This window comes from Ornithorhynchus anatinus, chromosome 15, assembly GCF_004115215.2.
Source record: "Ornithorhynchus anatinus isolate Pmale09 chromosome 15, mOrnAna1.pri.v4, whole genome shotgun sequence".
NCBI classification, from domain to species: Eukaryota; Metazoa; Chordata; class Mammalia; order Monotremata; family Ornithorhynchidae; genus Ornithorhynchus; species Ornithorhynchus anatinus.
This window is the reverse complement of record NC_041742.1, coordinates 18,692,607-18,708,560: the sequence shown is the minus strand read 5'-3', so window position 1 is coordinate 18,708,560 and position 15,954 is coordinate 18,692,607. Positions and strand designations below refer to the sequence as shown.

Genomic DNA, 15,954 nt, shown 5'->3' with positions numbered 1-15,954 from the left:
CCTTTTCTTTTCCCTCCCTTTTGCCCACCCCTGCCCACCTGTTGAGCCACAGGGGCACCCCCGGATAATCCCCTTCCATTGGGATGCAGGAGGATTTACCGGCCCTTTACATTAGGTGGTAGATGGAGATACGGTTTCTCTAGCGATGGGGCAGACTGCGGAGATCTATTGGCTGTTGGCTCTGCAAATTTCATTCAGTTTGGTCCAATAGCAGAAGGAGAGAGAGTGGCACAGCCTGGTCCTCTCTCCCTCCTCCATCTCTCCCCCCTTTTGCAGATCAGTCTCTCTCCCTGTCTCTGTCTCTCTGCAAAGGGAAACAGAGCTCTTCCTCACCGCCCGGAGCTCTCCCCGCCTGCCCTCATTGCAGCGAATTTTCTTCCTCAATGTAGGTCATTTGCCACAGCCTCCTTTGCCTCCAAACCCCGTGGTTTTGTGTTTTTCCTTTTTTTGTTGTTTTTGGTCATCGCTGCATTCCTCTGGACAAGAAAACCTGGTGGATTCCAAAAAAAAACAAAAAAACAAACAAACAGAGCGAGAGAACAGCCTGGATAGACTAAATCCTTCTGTGTCACATCGTCAGTTCGGATTCCTTGGAAGTCTTTGGCTGTGTTTTTTTAAAAAAAAGAAATAAGAAACGAGGTTTCACGCAGAGGCAGCATTGCCACCGGGAAGGTAAGTGCAGATTTTAGATTTTGGGGGTCGGTATTTTTTTTGGTCTCCCCCCACCACCTTCTGAATTTTGGGGGGGCTGGCGATTTTTACCATAGCAGAGGGAACCCCGCCTGCCGACCGTCGCCGTGGTTTTACTTTTCTTGACATTTCCCCAGCTGCGGGCGACACTTTGGCGCCTAGACCCCTAACCCCTCCAAAGAGAAAACCACAAAAAAAGAATTTTGGGGGGGAAAAAAACAAACCCCTCAGGGTCCAGCTCGGCTCGTTCGGGTCCTTGCCAGGACCGGCCCCGGGTGCTGGAGAGGATGCCCGGCCAGAAAGAGGACCATCGCACCCCGATGCCATCTGCATTTTGCTTTTTGGCCGGACCCCGCATTTTGCTGCAATCAGCTATTTGCGGGGCCCCGGGCGATGGGTGGACAGAAGTAGCCTCGGCCTGCCAGGCAGATAAACCGAAGCGTGGTGGAAGAAAAGAGAGGGTGGACAGGATGGACAGGGTGGGGAGGAGGTGGGGGGGGAGAAATATCTGCAGTAGAGGGAAGGAGCAGACCTTCAATTTTCTGCCAACCTGCAGGCGAGGAGGAAAGCGGTTTCTCTGTGTGTCTCTTGTGTGTGTTTGTGTGTGTGTTTGTGTGTCTGGGTGTGCATGTTCCTGGGAGAGGCTCTGGGGCTTTTGATTTTATTTTTGGTCTCTAAGGAAAAGCCAACGGGCCCCGGGATTTGGGGTCGCCGAAAGGAGGGGGGGGGAGAAAAAGGGGGTTTATGTGGCGTGAAACTCTTCATCTTGTGTGGGCTGTGGGCAGAGGAGGGGTTTGGGGTGACGCCTGGGCCCGGCCTGAATGGGGCTGGCATTTTGGGGGGGGGGGGGAGACCCCGGCGGCCTCTGCAGAGGGCGAGGGGCGGGGGCAGGCTCGTTTTGGCCCCCCCAGCTCCCTTTCTGTCCGGATCCCCGGAGGAAGATGGGAGCCCCCTTTCCCAGCCCTGCTTTTCCCCACTTTTCCTTTCCCCACCCGGCCTGGCCCCGCCGAACTGTGCATCCCAAGCGCCTGGAGCAGTGCTCTGCACAGAGGAAGCGCTCAGTAAATACGATCGAATGAATGAATGTCCCCGGTGGGGGGGGAAAAGAAATCCAGTTGCCCCCGGTCCGGGGGTCCAGACCCACCCCCGACCCCGGACTGTGCACCCCAAAAAACCCCCAGGCCCCCCGCGCCTGCAGGGCTGAGCTCCTCCCGCAGCCCGGGGTGGGGCGGGGGGCAGCGGGGACCCCCCTCAATAAAAGATGAGCTCCTCCTCCAAGCCCCCCCTCCCCCCGACGCACCCCTCCTCCCCATGTGGTCAGCAGCGCTTGGCCGCAGGCCGCCCGGACCCGCAGACCCCCGGGGAGGTGGGCAAGTCCTGGGCCGGCTCTCCGGATCGGATTGATGGATGGGCCGGGGGGATGTTTTCCCACCAGAACTCCCCCCCCCCCACCACCAAAAAAAAAAAGCCAGGGAAATCGAGTTGGTGCTGAAAAGGAGGGGGCGGCAGAAAGCCCCAGCCCGCAACCCCAGCCTCCGTCACCCCAGCCCCAGGCTCCAAACCCCCCAGTCCCAGCCTCCAAACCCCCAGCCCCTGCCTCTAAACCCCCAGCCCCAGCCTCCAACCCCCAGCCTCCAAACCCCCAGCCTCCAACCCCCAGCCTCCAAACCCCCAGCCCCTGCCTCTAAACCCCCAGCCTCCAAACCCCAGCCTCCAAACCCCCAGCCCCTATCTCTAAACCCCCAGCCCCTATCTCTAAACTCCCAGCCCCAGCCTCCTTCCCCCAGACTCCAGCTCCCAGCCCCAGAGTCCTGCCCCTAGCCCCCAGTCCTAGCCTCCAAACTCCCACCCAGGCCCAGCCCCAAGCCCCATCCTCCAAACCCCCAGCCCCTGCCTCTAAACCCCCAGCCTCCAACCCCCAGCCTCCAAACCTCCGGCCCCAGCCTCCAAACCCCCAGCTCCAGCCCCACATTCCAAAGCCCAGCCTCCAGCCCCCCATTGCAAACCCCAACCCCAGCTTCCAATCCCCCAGCCCCCCATTCCAAACCCCAACGCCAGCCTCCAAACCCCCAGCCCCACATTCCAACCCCAGCCTCCAAACCCCCAGCCCCACATTCCCAACCCCACCCTCCAAACCCCAGCCCCCCAATTCCAGCCTCAGCTCCTGCTCCAGCCCCCAGCCTCCAGGTCCCAAATCCCAGGCCCAGTTCCAGCTCCAGCCCCCGGCCTCAGCCCCCGACCCGACAGTCACGGGCGGCTCCAACTTTCCCCCTGCGCCCGGGGCCGGGGGTCGGGGCCGGGGGCTGGGGTCGGGGGCCGGGTCCAGGTCCACTGGGAGGGGATGAGGTGCCGCTCTTGCAAAAAGAATCCACAAGGTGGTAGTGTGGACACTTCCTTCTTTCCATCCTTCCATCCTTCTCATTTTCATTTTCTTTCTGTCTCAGGCCAGTCGTGGGCAGGGAAAGGGTTTCTGTGTTCGTGTATATACATGCCTAGCTATATATACATTCGTTCGTGTCTGTGTTCTTTGCTCGAAAGGCCCCGAGGCAGGTGGGTTTCGGAAGGAGAGGCGACAGGGGCTTCATCATGGTGAAACCCGAGGGCGGTGGGCGCATCTCACCCCAGGCCTCCCCTGCCCTCCTTTTGCAAGAAAAGCCAGGACGGAAAGGAAAGTTTTCGGTCGGGCCTGTCTCAGTCCTCGTGCCGCGACCCGCGAGGAGGAGCCACCGGTGTCCCGAGCCAGGGGACCTCACGGACGTAGCCGAGGCCTAGGATGGAGATGGAACGGATTGGGTGATGCCACAGAGGACAGGCCGAGGCCGAGGGGCCTGACCGGGGTTCGTCGAGACCCGCTTAGGTTTTGCCGGAGCGGAGGCCGAGGTGGCCGGGATGAGACGACGGGGATCCCGGTGAACGTGCTTCTGGAGTGGCGTCGGTTCACGGTCTTCCGTCCGGCCTGGGGGGAGCGATAGGAAAACCCCCGATCCCCAAAGATTAGAGTTCCGAAAGAGGATCGGCCGACGCGTCCTACCGTCCTCGAGTGAGCGGGCGAAGGCACCCGGGTGAAATGGATGATCTGAGGAACGTGGGTTTATGGCTCGGGTGATGCCCGAATTACCTGGCGCAAACATTCCGCGTCTTTTTGGCGTCCGGTCGGTGAACTCACGGACGACGCAGATGCGTATTTACTGTTAGGCCTCTTCGTGGCTTAGTTTTATTAGACGTGCCAAGAAATGACACGGGAGCGTGGAAGCGAGCCGGTACTTATTTGGTCCGTTTGAATCCGGTGGATAAAAGTCAGAGGTTTACTTCTTGGACACCGTTTCCATCGCGGGTTCGAGATTAATCGTGGATTTTAATTACAGTTTTATAGGAGGACCGTTAATCCGTAATACTCTGGATGTTGTTTTCCTTTTGGCGGTTATTGCTTTCCTTTGTAATTTTCATCCTTGCCAGAGAGGTGACGCTGATTAGCGGCCCTCGTTTCGAAGGCCCTGTATATATGTTCATTATCGGCGACATCCCAAAATGGGAAAATAGTGAGGTGGATCTGTCTATCCCTCCGTGTCAATCTGTTGCATGCAAAGCAGACATTTGGTGATATTAAATTAGCAAATGAATAGATGGGCATAAAGGACTTGAAAAATCTTGTACCCTGTCCAGGAAAGGAACAAGGAATTCATTTAAGCTTAAGATTTTCTTTTTGTTTGAATTTGGGAACGTTGTAAACATCATTAGTGAAAAGCACTGAGATTCTGAAAATGTGTTTGTAGAATGGATATATGTAGATAGATGTATATGTATATAGATATCTCTGTCTAGAGATGTGTATGCCACAAGCTCATTCCAATTTCCAAAGTGTCTACTAGCTCCTTTAGAATCCTTGATATATGCCTTCCAGGATAACAGAAAACAACTAATTAGGGTCAAAAGTAAAAACCCAGAAACATAGAAAAGGAACCTGAGAAACAACTTACAGTTGTGCCATTTTTTGGTCTTTTCATATCCTCTGCCATTTTACGTGATCCCAGTGAGGAGTAAGTAGCCTTTCTCCTTTTTAAATGATAAAAGGACATGAGTAAAGGAACGCGTGTGTGATAAACGAGACAGAATGGGGCTGGACTTGAAAATTGTCTGAGACATTGAGCCATGCACATATTTCCAAAATTCCTTTGTTGGGTAAAACAGGTATTTCAACAAGCACCGTTTGGCTTGTCTTTACAGAGTTGAAAGTCGGATCTCTTTTTAGCATTCTCCTTAGACTGAGTTTGGTTTCTGCTCAGAGTGACAGTCCCCAGAAAGCTTTTCCTCAGGTTACGGTGCCATTTGTAGTTCTCCCAATGAGCTCATGGTTTTAGAGTTGTGTTTTCTTGAAGTAACTTCTGCAAGGTTTTCTTCTGAATGGTGCTCTCTGGCAAGGATCATCAATGTCAGGCTACTAAATCTGAGTGTTTGCAAACGACCCCACTGGCCGAAAGATACGACGAGAAAGAGATTTATCAAAATGTCTGCCATCGTGTCCAGATCGCCACCAAAGGTCATTCCCGTTCAGTTAGAGGAAGGCAAAAGGCAGATATAAAGAGCACAGGGTTTGAGAGTTAATCAAGTATCTTAGGTGGAAACAGCCTTCTGTGCTCTGTAACACCTTTTGTTCATGGAATATTTCCTCAATACCTGGTTTTGACAGCTCCTTCAGGAACCCAGGCTTGGCTTTTCATGGGGCAGGCTGTCCTTTTGAGAATGAATGACGGGCTCAGAAACAAATCCACTTAAAGGGTGTCGACAGACCCCCAAAGAAGAGCCATACTGCCATTTGCAGCCCGTGAACCCCCATGAAACGTGAAAGCCTTGTCTCGTGAGTGGCCAGAACTCGTCTCTCTCGCACACTAGGAGGAGAGCCTGAAGAAGAAAACCGTATAGAAACCGATCGATGCGGGCCTCCAATTTAGAAATGCCACTATTCCGTGGCACGGTTCATCTCAGGTGTCATCCAGCAGTGTTCGGAAACCATTCGTGTTTGAGCTCTCCCTGGAGCTGACAGGGTCGCATACTTAACTGTGTCACCACTGTATTAGAATGGCCTCGCTTGCCTTAGACCCTGAACGTAATGCCTCATCCAGGAGGCCTTCCCGCCCCTCACCCCCAATCAATCAATCAATCAATCAATGGTATTTACCGTGTGAGGAGGAGCACGGTGCTAAGCGCTTGGGAGAGTATGATACGGTCCACAGAAATGTTGGGCCTGCTGAGTTCTGATCCTGGCTCTTCTACTTGTCTTTTCTGTGAGCTTTGGCAAATCACCTCCCTTATCTGTGCCTCAGTTACCTCATCTGTAAATTGGGAATTAAGACTGTGAGTCCCATGTGGGATAGGGGCTGTGTCCAGACTGATAAGCTTGCATTTACCCCAATGCTTAGTACAGTGCCTGGCACATAGTAAATGCTGAAGAAATATCGTATTTTTTAAAAAAATCTCAAATACCATTATTCCTGTAAAAGACCAGCTCTTCAAATTCATTTTGATAAGTCCAAGAAGGAAGACGGAGGTCGGAAGAAAGGAGCGGGACTGACTCTCATTTTGGATGGAATTCAAGGAGAGGAAGTCTACTTGAAACTGGTCTCAATCCAGTGACGTAGGACTTCGCAGCTCTTTGGGAATGTGTGGAAATGTCAGAAAGTTTTGTTTGGGTTGTGATATTTCAAATAAACATCGTGTAAACAGTGACATATGACATCAGTAAAGTGGCATTGGTGTGATGACAATATTGCAGTGTTGTTGGCGATGGCCACGATTGGGATTTCAGTGTCTTCGGCTGCACCCTGGTCGACCCTAAGCTTCTTGTGGGCAAGGATTGTGTCTACAAACTCTATTGTATTGTAGTCTTCCAAGTGCTTAGTACAGTGATGTCGACACAGTAATTCCTCAGTACCCTTGATTGATTCTTAGCCCTAAACTTTTGACAGTGTACTGCTTTGGGAAATATAACAATAATAATAATTGTGGTACTTAAGTGCTTCCTGTGTGCCCAGCACTATGTTAGTAACAGTAGTGGGGATGGTATCTGTTAAGTGCTTATTGGTCCAGGCACTGTGCTAAGTCCAGGCAGAGCAGACGCAGTCGCTGTCTGTCCCCCGTAGAAATCTCAGCAGAAGGGGGAGGGAGAACAGGTATTTAACCCCCTGTTTACAGATGAAGAAACAGAGGCACAGGGAAGTTAAGGGACTTGCCCGAGGTCACACAACAGACAGGTTGGCAGATCCGGGATTAGAACTCGGATCTCCTGACTCGCAGGCCTGTGCTCTTTCCACTAGGCCACTCTGCTTGTCATTGTGATGGCTATTTTAACTTCTTTCGTAGATATAATGGAGGGTCATTCCACTTCCTAAAGCTACTGCCCCAAGCAGCAGATTTTACTTAGGATCTCCATTTGCAACTCTCTTCCTCCTGTCCCACTCCCTCACTCTCCTTCTTCACCTCTCCCTTTCCCAGCCCACAATGGCCCACTAAATTCTCTCCATGTCAGGCAATTTCCAGTATGTTCAGCGTCCTCTGTAAAGCGTGAAATCTTCCTGTAGACTGGAAGCGCCTCGTGGGCGGGGATTGTGTCTACCAAGCGTGGCGATTCTCGAGCCCCGCGGGCCCCCCGCAGATGGCCCTTGGGCAAGGGAGTGGTTAAAATCATCTTGAAATTGTCATAACCACCACAAACCACCACCTCAAATCTTACTAGCCTTTCTGCTAGTAGCATCTTGGACTTCTGTACTTATGCACACTCACCCATAAGCACGTACGTTTACGTCTATTCGATCGAACGTTTCATTTTACACACTCTGGAAATACATATCTATCTCCCCCCATTTGAGTGGGCAGGGAATCTGTCTTAGGTCCTTTTTTATTTCCCAGTGATAACTTTGGTATTTGTTAAGCGTTTACTACATGCTAAGGATCGTGCTGACCTCTGGGGTTGATTCGGGATCTTCAGATCGCATAAAGTCCCCATCCCAGGTGGAGCTCACGGTAAAGAGAAAAGATATTTCATTCCTGTTTATCGGATGAGGAAACTGAGACACAGAGAAGTCAAGCAACTTGCCCAAGGTCACACAGTAGACAGGAGTCAGATCTGGGATTAGGACCCGGAGCCTTCTGGCTCCCGGATTTGCACTCTTTCCATTAGGTCCGGCTGTCCCTGAGCAGCTAGTATGGCACATTATACTCAGTAGGCATGCAATAAATACCGGTCCTCTCAGTAATAACGGTTGTAATAATAATAATGACAATGGATCGTGATCGTGTCTGGGTTGTAGGTTTCAGAGACAGAAAGGATGGCGTCATTATTCACTGTGATGGGAAAGTTAAGTGGAGGAGAAAGCTGTGTGACCAGGGGGAAAGAACACAGGCCTGGGAGTCAGAGGTTCTGGGTTCTAATCCCGGCTCTGCCACTTCTTTGCAGTATGACTGTGGGCAAATGACTCCACTTCTCTGCGCCTCAATTTCCTAATCTGTAAAATGGGAATTAATTCCTGGCCTCCCTTTTGCTTTGATTTAGAGCCCCATGTGGGACAAGGACTCCGTCCAACCTGTTGATCTTGTACCAATAATGATAATGATGGTATTTGTTAAGCACTTAGTATATGCAAAGCACTGTTCTCAGCACTGGGGGGGGGGGTACAAGGTGATCTGGTGGTCCCATATGGGGCTCACTGTCTTCATCCCCATTTTACAGATGAGGTAACTGAGGCACAGAGAAGTGAAGTGACTTGCCCAAAGTCACAGAGCTGACAAGTGTACCTACCCCAGTGCTTAGTACAGTGCTTGCTACATAGAAGGCACTTAAGAAATGTCATTATTAGTGCTGTCATTATTTTTATTTTAGTAGTAGTAGTAGTAACAGTATACCTAGGTGGCTGAAATACTTGGTTTTTTTCTTATCTATATATCTCAGGTGAATTATTCATTAACACATATGAAAAAAATGGACTGTATTGTCATTGTGGCCAAAGAATAGGGGAAATTTGTAATTTCTGAAATTAAATTCTACCAACGTGTGTCAGAATAATCCCAATTAATGTGAGAGAGGATTAATTCACATCCTAATGATTCAGATTCATGAGGACCAAGTGAGTTGCTACAGTTTACGTTTATTACTCACTTTTTCACCCCCAAGAAAGTTAATTACTTTGTGGAAGCAGAGTCAGTAGAGTGTACAGAAACATTAATGATTCTAGTTTAACATCTGACAGCTCTTGCACAGTTTCTTGACTATCCCATGGGACTGCGTCATTTCTTTTTTACTTACAGGATGCTGTTATTTATGGGATGCTGTTTTCAATTTTATTTTGATATAGACTCGGAACCCTGGGTTTCAATGCCCATGAGAGGATTTGGTTCTTCACTCTGTTCCGTATTTAGCAAAATCTCTATACAAGTACCTATTTTCACAGATGCTGTAGGCTATCCCAAAAGTACCAAACCAAATACCAGAGGCATTTAGTCACACTTGTTTAGCTACCTAGTTTAAGATCCCCACTCTGATAAAGCCGTCTATTCAAATTCAGATGCCGGTATTTCTTATTACAAAGAATTTATAGTCCAGCTGATATTTATGGGAGTGAATTTAATAATAATGATGATAATAGTGGTATGAGGCACTGTGTGTCAAGTGCTGTACACTAAGCATTGGGGTAGATGCCATGCCATCGGGTCAGATGCAGTCCTTGTCCCACATGTGTTTCGCAGTCTGAGGGAGAAGGAGGACAGCTATGGAATCCCCTTTTGGCAGATGAGAAAACTGAGGACCGGAGAAGTTAAGCGATTCACCCAAGGTCACACAGCAGGCCAGGGGCGGAGCCGGGATTAGAACCCAGGTCCTGGGCTTTACCCAGGGGGCCACTACGCTTCTGTGGCACCTCAAGCAGTTCAATCCAGAGTCTGGCAAGTAGGTCCATAAATGGGCAGCTCCCAACCCTGGAATTGATCAGTAGGGAAGCTTCGTCCCATTGCTCCTATTCCCTGCTGGTGTCATCCTGGAAATATTTGGTACATACCAACTTTGCCAACCTTCTCACTGTACCCTGATCTTGTCTACCTCGCCGCCGACCTCTCTCACTGATCAGTATTCATCAGTGGTATTTATCGCACACTTTCTGTGTGCAGAGCACTGTACTAAGCACCCCTCCCCGAATCTACCTCTCGAGCCGTGACCTCTCATCCGACCTGCAGTGTCACCTCTCCTCCCACCTCTGGGACAACTCCTTTTGCCTCCAGTTGGATCAACGTCATGGGTATTTATCGAGGGGCCGCTATGTGCAGAACACTCTACTAAGCACTCGGCAGACACTTTTCCTGGGTGCTGCATCACCACCCCAAACGTAACTTATTCAAAAACAAATCATCTTCCCTCCTAAATCTCCTCCTCCTCCTCCTCCTCCTCCTCCCAACTTGCCCACCTCAGCCAGTAACTAATTAAGCTAATGGCTGAGGCTAATAGACAATAGTGGATGGGACTGTTATTTTTTGTGGCCTCGTAGGGTGGGGGAACTGCTTTCTCGAGCTTGCAGCTGCTGTGGCTTCACGTGGGATTTAGGGGCACGAGAAAGGAACAACAGTCAGTCAGTCAGTCGTATTTACTCAACACTTACTGTGTGCAGAGCAGAGCACTGTAATAAGCGCTTGAGAGAGGAAAATAGAACAATAGCAGCATGGCCTACTAGATAGAGTACGGACCTGGGAGTCAGAAGGACTTGGATTCTAATCCCACCTCCGCTACTTGTCCACTATGTGACCTCGGGCAAGTCACTTCCCTGTGCGTCAGTTACCTCAAGTGTAAAATGTGGATCGACCGGGACCCCCAAGTGGGACAGGGATTGTGTCCAACCAGATTATCTTGTATCTACCCGAGCGCTTAGTACAGTGCCTGGCAAAAAGAAAACACTTAAATTCCTCAATTATTATTATCGTCATTATTACAGCCCCTGCCCACAATGAGCTTACAGCCCAGAGAACACGGGAAGGGTGAAGCTCTCTCACCTACTTCTATCCTTTCACAGCCTGTCCACTCAGTCAGTGGTATGTATTGAGTGCTCACTCTGAGTGCTCACTCAGTGCAGAGCACTGCATTGAGTGCTTGGTAACATCCAAAAGAGCTTTAGTGCTTGGTAACATCCAAAAGAGCTTTCCTTCCAGTGGCGAAGTCTGGCATTCACATAAATACTTGAGGACTGGGGGAGAATGAGGCTCAGTATCTGCATTAATAGTGAGCCTTCCCTCTGTATAAATCATCCGTTTGCTCTGTTATATCGTTTTTAATTTAAAGCCACTTGGCAGAAAGATAAAAATCCATCAGCTAACAAAAATATTTACCAGAGTGCAAAATTTAGTTAGCTCTTGGTGGGGCCCTTAGCAACGCTGCATCTGTTGAGGAGAAATCAGTACCCTGAGGAAATATAAGACTAGCCAGCCCTAAGTATTGTGTTTCTTTTGCCAGATGCTTGATTTCAGGGTCTGGATTTTGGCCTGTGCTAATTTGGGTGGCCGATTTAAACTCAGAAAATAAAGAAAAAATACAAACCAGAGCTTAACTGGCATTTATCATGCTTCCAGTAAACTAAACACATTGAAATTCATCTTATTTTATTTCATCAGGGTTAAATGATTGTTAACCTCTTTATAATAATTGTTATAGATTTTGACCAAAGGAAACAGGTCGGTATAACCCGTGCAATCTCTTTAGTTAGGTGGTGTCAACAAGCCGATTCATTTTCATGAAACATAATTTTAACTTTAGCTTTTTTTCCATATCATTCTGATTTCTTTTCATTATTAGCCAGTAACCTCTGACTTATAAAGGTCTCACGTTCTATATTTTTTTGAGAAATTGACATCAGGTAGAACTGAGTTCTTTTGAGTGCAAGTCATTCATTCAATTGTATTTATTGAGTGCTTCTGCTGATAAAAAAAAACACACTTATGTTTCTGGGCATGGAATTTCATTTAATGCCACTATGACCTCTGTAAGACTTAATAACATTTGAAAGTTATAGCATCTTATTTAAGTAGGATGACAAGAAAGCAAAATGGTATTTGGCAAGTTCAACGGCCACTCCCAAGTCTGATCAGCCATCTTAGGGCAGTGGTTTTCTTCCTGCTAGCCACCCAAACTCCCCTTGCTATATCTTAAGCTCGGTGCAGTCAAGTCTGTGGTATTTATTCAATGCTTCCTGTGTACCGAGCACTGTGCTAAGTGCTTGGGAGAGTGCACTGTAACCGAGCTGGTAGGCACATTCCCCGCCTGCTCAAAGTGAGCTTACAGCTTCGTCTCAGTCGATAGAATATCTAGCTTCCATACACAGCGTCAGAACCTGGACATGCATAAATCAATCTTTCGGTGGTATTTATTGAGTGCTTACTATGTGTAGAGCACTGTGATAAGTGCTTTATTAACATTAAGTGTTCTTTAATTGCTTCTCAACCTTCTCTTCTACAGCCTAAAGAACCCCAACTCCTTTGCTTTTAGGTCTTTTTTTACCCTCTTAATTGCCCTTTACTAATACCCGTGTGGCAAAAATCAGTACTTCTTCACCAGAGGTATTTGTGAAAGAAGCAGAGATAAAGCTGTAAACTTGAAATTTTGAATATAGAATGGATTCTGGATGGCTTTCAGAATTGCATTACAATCCATCTGTTGAGCCTTGACCTCAGAGTGAGAATTTTCGGGCATCGAAGTCACACTTATTTATATGTTTACAGTTATGCTTTATATTTATATTAATGTCTCTCTCCCCCTCTAGACTCTATAAACTAGTTGTGGACGGGAAATATGTCTTTTATATTTTTGTATTATACTCTCCCAAGTGCTTAGTACAGTCCTCTGCACACAGCAAGTGCTCAGTAAATGCGATCGACTGACTGACTGATACTTATAGGGCCAAAGTGAAGCAAAGGATTCAATAGTTTATCCATTAATAAAGTACTCTGGCAACCCCTTGCCACTTAGTGAAGCTGTAGTAAGAAGAACATTGACCCTTCTACAGTCACTTTGGCGGTAAATGAGTTTTGTACTTAAAATCTTTGTGGACACTTGACCGTGTGCCAGACCCCTGCCCACCATCTTGCTTATCACGCCCACTGCCCCAACAGAAGCACGACTGGCAGAGACTAGAGAAGCTGCGTGGCCTAATGGAAAGACCGCGGGCCTGGGAATCAGAGGATCTAGATTCTAATTTCGGCTCTGCCACCCGTCAGCTGTGTGTCCGAGGGTCAGTCCCTTGGCTTCTCTGTGGCTCGGTTACCACATCTGTAAAATGGGGATTAAGACCGTCAGCCCCATTTGGGCATGGACTGTGTCCAACCTGATTAACTTTGTATCTGTCTACCTCACTGTTTAGTCAAGTGCCTAGCAGAGAGTAAGCTCTAAACAGACACCATTAGGAAAAAACAAAAGGAATGATGCATCACAAAAGGCCGACACTGTTATCGATTCCTTTGCCCAGGTCTTTGTGTCCGGACGGAGACCTATCCATCCTTTACAACAGGTCCCGTCTCCTCCAAGAGGCCTTCCCGATTTTTCCCGGGACCCTCTTCCCTCTGCGTCGTCTGCGGGATCTGTGCCCTTTGGACATTTGATATCTGCCCCACCTTCAACCCCACAGCACTTAAATATCTATCTTTACATTACATATTGGAAGTTATTTATATCGATGTCTGTCTCCCCCTCTAGACTGTAAGCTCATTGTGAGCAGGGAACGTGTCTGCTAGCTCTTTTGTATCGTGCTCTCCCAAGTGCTTAGAACAGTGCTCTGCACTCAGTAAATACCATCGATCGATCGTTGGACAGGCAATCCCATTGGTGACTCTCCAGCAAATTCAGGTGGTGAAGGCACCAGTTTGGATAATTCAAGTAAAACAAAAGTCTAGTTTGAGAGTGGGTAGGGTCTAATTGAGAGCAAATGAAAGAGAATGAGATAATTTTGCTTTTTTCTGTTTCTTTTTAATAGGAAGTGGTATTTTTATCCAGCTTCGAGGGTTTTCTGGCAAAGGAAAATGAAGTGCCTTATTAGAAAAAGAAAGTTTTCTTAGTCTCTTTATAATAAGTGCACAGTGAGAACAATATTATGTACTAGGAATACAGCTGGAAATGACTTATCTTTCTAAATATACTGTGCTGAAAGCCGTTCTTTCATGAGAAGAATGGGGGGGGGGGAGGGGGGGGGAGTGAGTTATAAAGGGAATGGTTTACAATGCATTTTAATAGCTAGGAGGACGGAGTAGATTTATATAAGTGATAGCCTCTGAACAAAACACTGATAAGGCGATAGGCAAGTTTATCTTTTAGAGAAAACTGCACAGAGAAATGTAGTCGGCTTATCTTAAAGGAAAGAGAATGTCTCCACAAATGAAAGGGCGAAAGATTGGACCTGAACTTTTGATGTGCAGGGTTTGATTTACAGTTTTACAAATGTGTATAAATCGGTGAGTAGTGTGTCACTTGTTCCCAAGTTAATAATCCCTAAGCTATGAAACTGCCAAAAGTATTTCGTTCAGCAAATTAAACTTAAAGCTCACTGAAAAAAATATTGTTCTATCTTGCTCCAGAAAAGTCACTTTGATTAATTAGAGTTATTTTAATTTCTCTCGATCCTTGAGTAAATAAGAAGCTTTAATATTCTGGGGCTGAATTTATAGGAAAGAAGACTTTTGAAGTTAATGGTGTTGTGTTAACCTCTGGTGCCTTTTGAATATATGTCATTAACCCCAAAGGAAGCACTGAAATATTTACACCAGTGCCTTGGGAAGAATTTATTTGCTTTCATGTGGATTAGGTGTTTCTATTTGAGATTCACATCTGATGTTCCTTTTTACAATCCATTTTTATAGGCCTGGCTGGAATGTATCCTGTGGATGTTAATTAAGCTGCAATTTCTCTCCCCTCTCTTGCCCCAGCCCCCGCCCTCTTCACCCCCCTTCCATTTCGGCCTGCTCCCGGTCCTGCCAATCAATAATGATTATGGTATTTGTTAAGTGCTTACTATGTGCAAAGCACTGTTCTAAGTGCTGGGGGCGGGGGATGCAGGGTGATCAGGTTGTCCCACGTGGGGCTCAATGTCTTAATCCCCATTTTACAAATGAGGTAACTGAGGCACAGAGAAGTTAAGTCACTTGCCTAAAGTCACACAGCTGACAAGTGGCGGAGCCGGGCTTAGAACCCACGACCTCTGACTTCCAAGCCCATGCTCTTTCCACTAAGACACGCTGCTTCTCCTTAACGATCAAATATATTTATGTAAATCTGCTTTCCTGGGCTGCTTCAGGGATGTTTCCAGAGGCCGAACTGTGATGGTTTGGGGACCTGATCAATCTCTGGATGCACTCAGCTACCGGTCGTGCCCCACCATCACCCTCTGACTGCCTGGTCAAGACCCAGCGCTTAGAACGGTGCCCAGCACTTAGAACAGTGCTTTGCACATGGTAAGCGCTTAACAAATACCATCATTATTATCCGTTCGGTTCACAAGGGACCCAGACACAATGGGAGAGTAAATCTCAAGGTCTCCATGTCATCCTGGCTCGTGTGGGTTTATTCTTCTCCTTCACTGGCGTAGGGGCGAGCGGGAAACTTGGTGAAAGCCAACTGGAGCCCATCGCTCCCCGCCTTAAAAAATCTCGCATGATTCCCTCTTGAATTAAAAAGAAAATGCCCCTGACTATGCTTCAAGGGTCTCTTAGCCATTTTGTTTTTCCTACTGGCCCTCATTCTCCCAATGCAGCCCATTGGTGCTCTTCATTATAATTCACACACATTACCTCATCTGGAAAATGGGGATTAAGACTGTGAGCCTTATGTGGGACAGGGACTGTGTCCAATCCAATTCCCTTGTATGCCCAGTGGTTGTATGCCCCAAGCCAATTACATTGTATGCCCCTGTGCTTCATATCCTGCCTGGCGCATACTAAATGCTTAACAAATACCACAGTTATTATTATTATCATTATTCTACACGTACAATTACACACACATCTCTTAATGGTAAACATAATGACAAACATTTTAGAAGTAGCATGGCTTAATGGAGAGAGTTGGCAAGTTAGGGGATTTATATTGATGCCTGTTTACTTGTTTTGATGTCTCCCTCCCTTCTGCTAGACTGTAAGCCGGGTGTGGGCAGGGATCGTCTCTTTCTGTTGCTGAATTGTACTTTCCAAGCGCTTAATAGATACTATTGAATGAATGAATGACCCAGGTTCTGATTGATCCCGGTTCTGCCGCAT

The 15,954-nt window shown here is 47.7% G+C and overlaps 1 protein-coding gene across 2 annotated transcripts in view; it reads left to right on the top strand.

Moving 5' to 3' along the window:
* The first annotated feature begins 279 nt into the window (after window positions 1-279).
* Window positions 280-15,954, top strand: part of NLGN4X (neuroligin 4 X-linked) — a 160,826-nt gene continuing 145,151 nt past the window's right edge. For both annotated transcript variants that reach the window (XM_001516322.4, XM_029079791.2), the window contains exon 1: window positions 280-672. The gene's annotated coding sequence lies outside the window, so the exon portion shown is untranslated. The remainder of the gene's footprint in view (window positions 673-15,954) is intronic.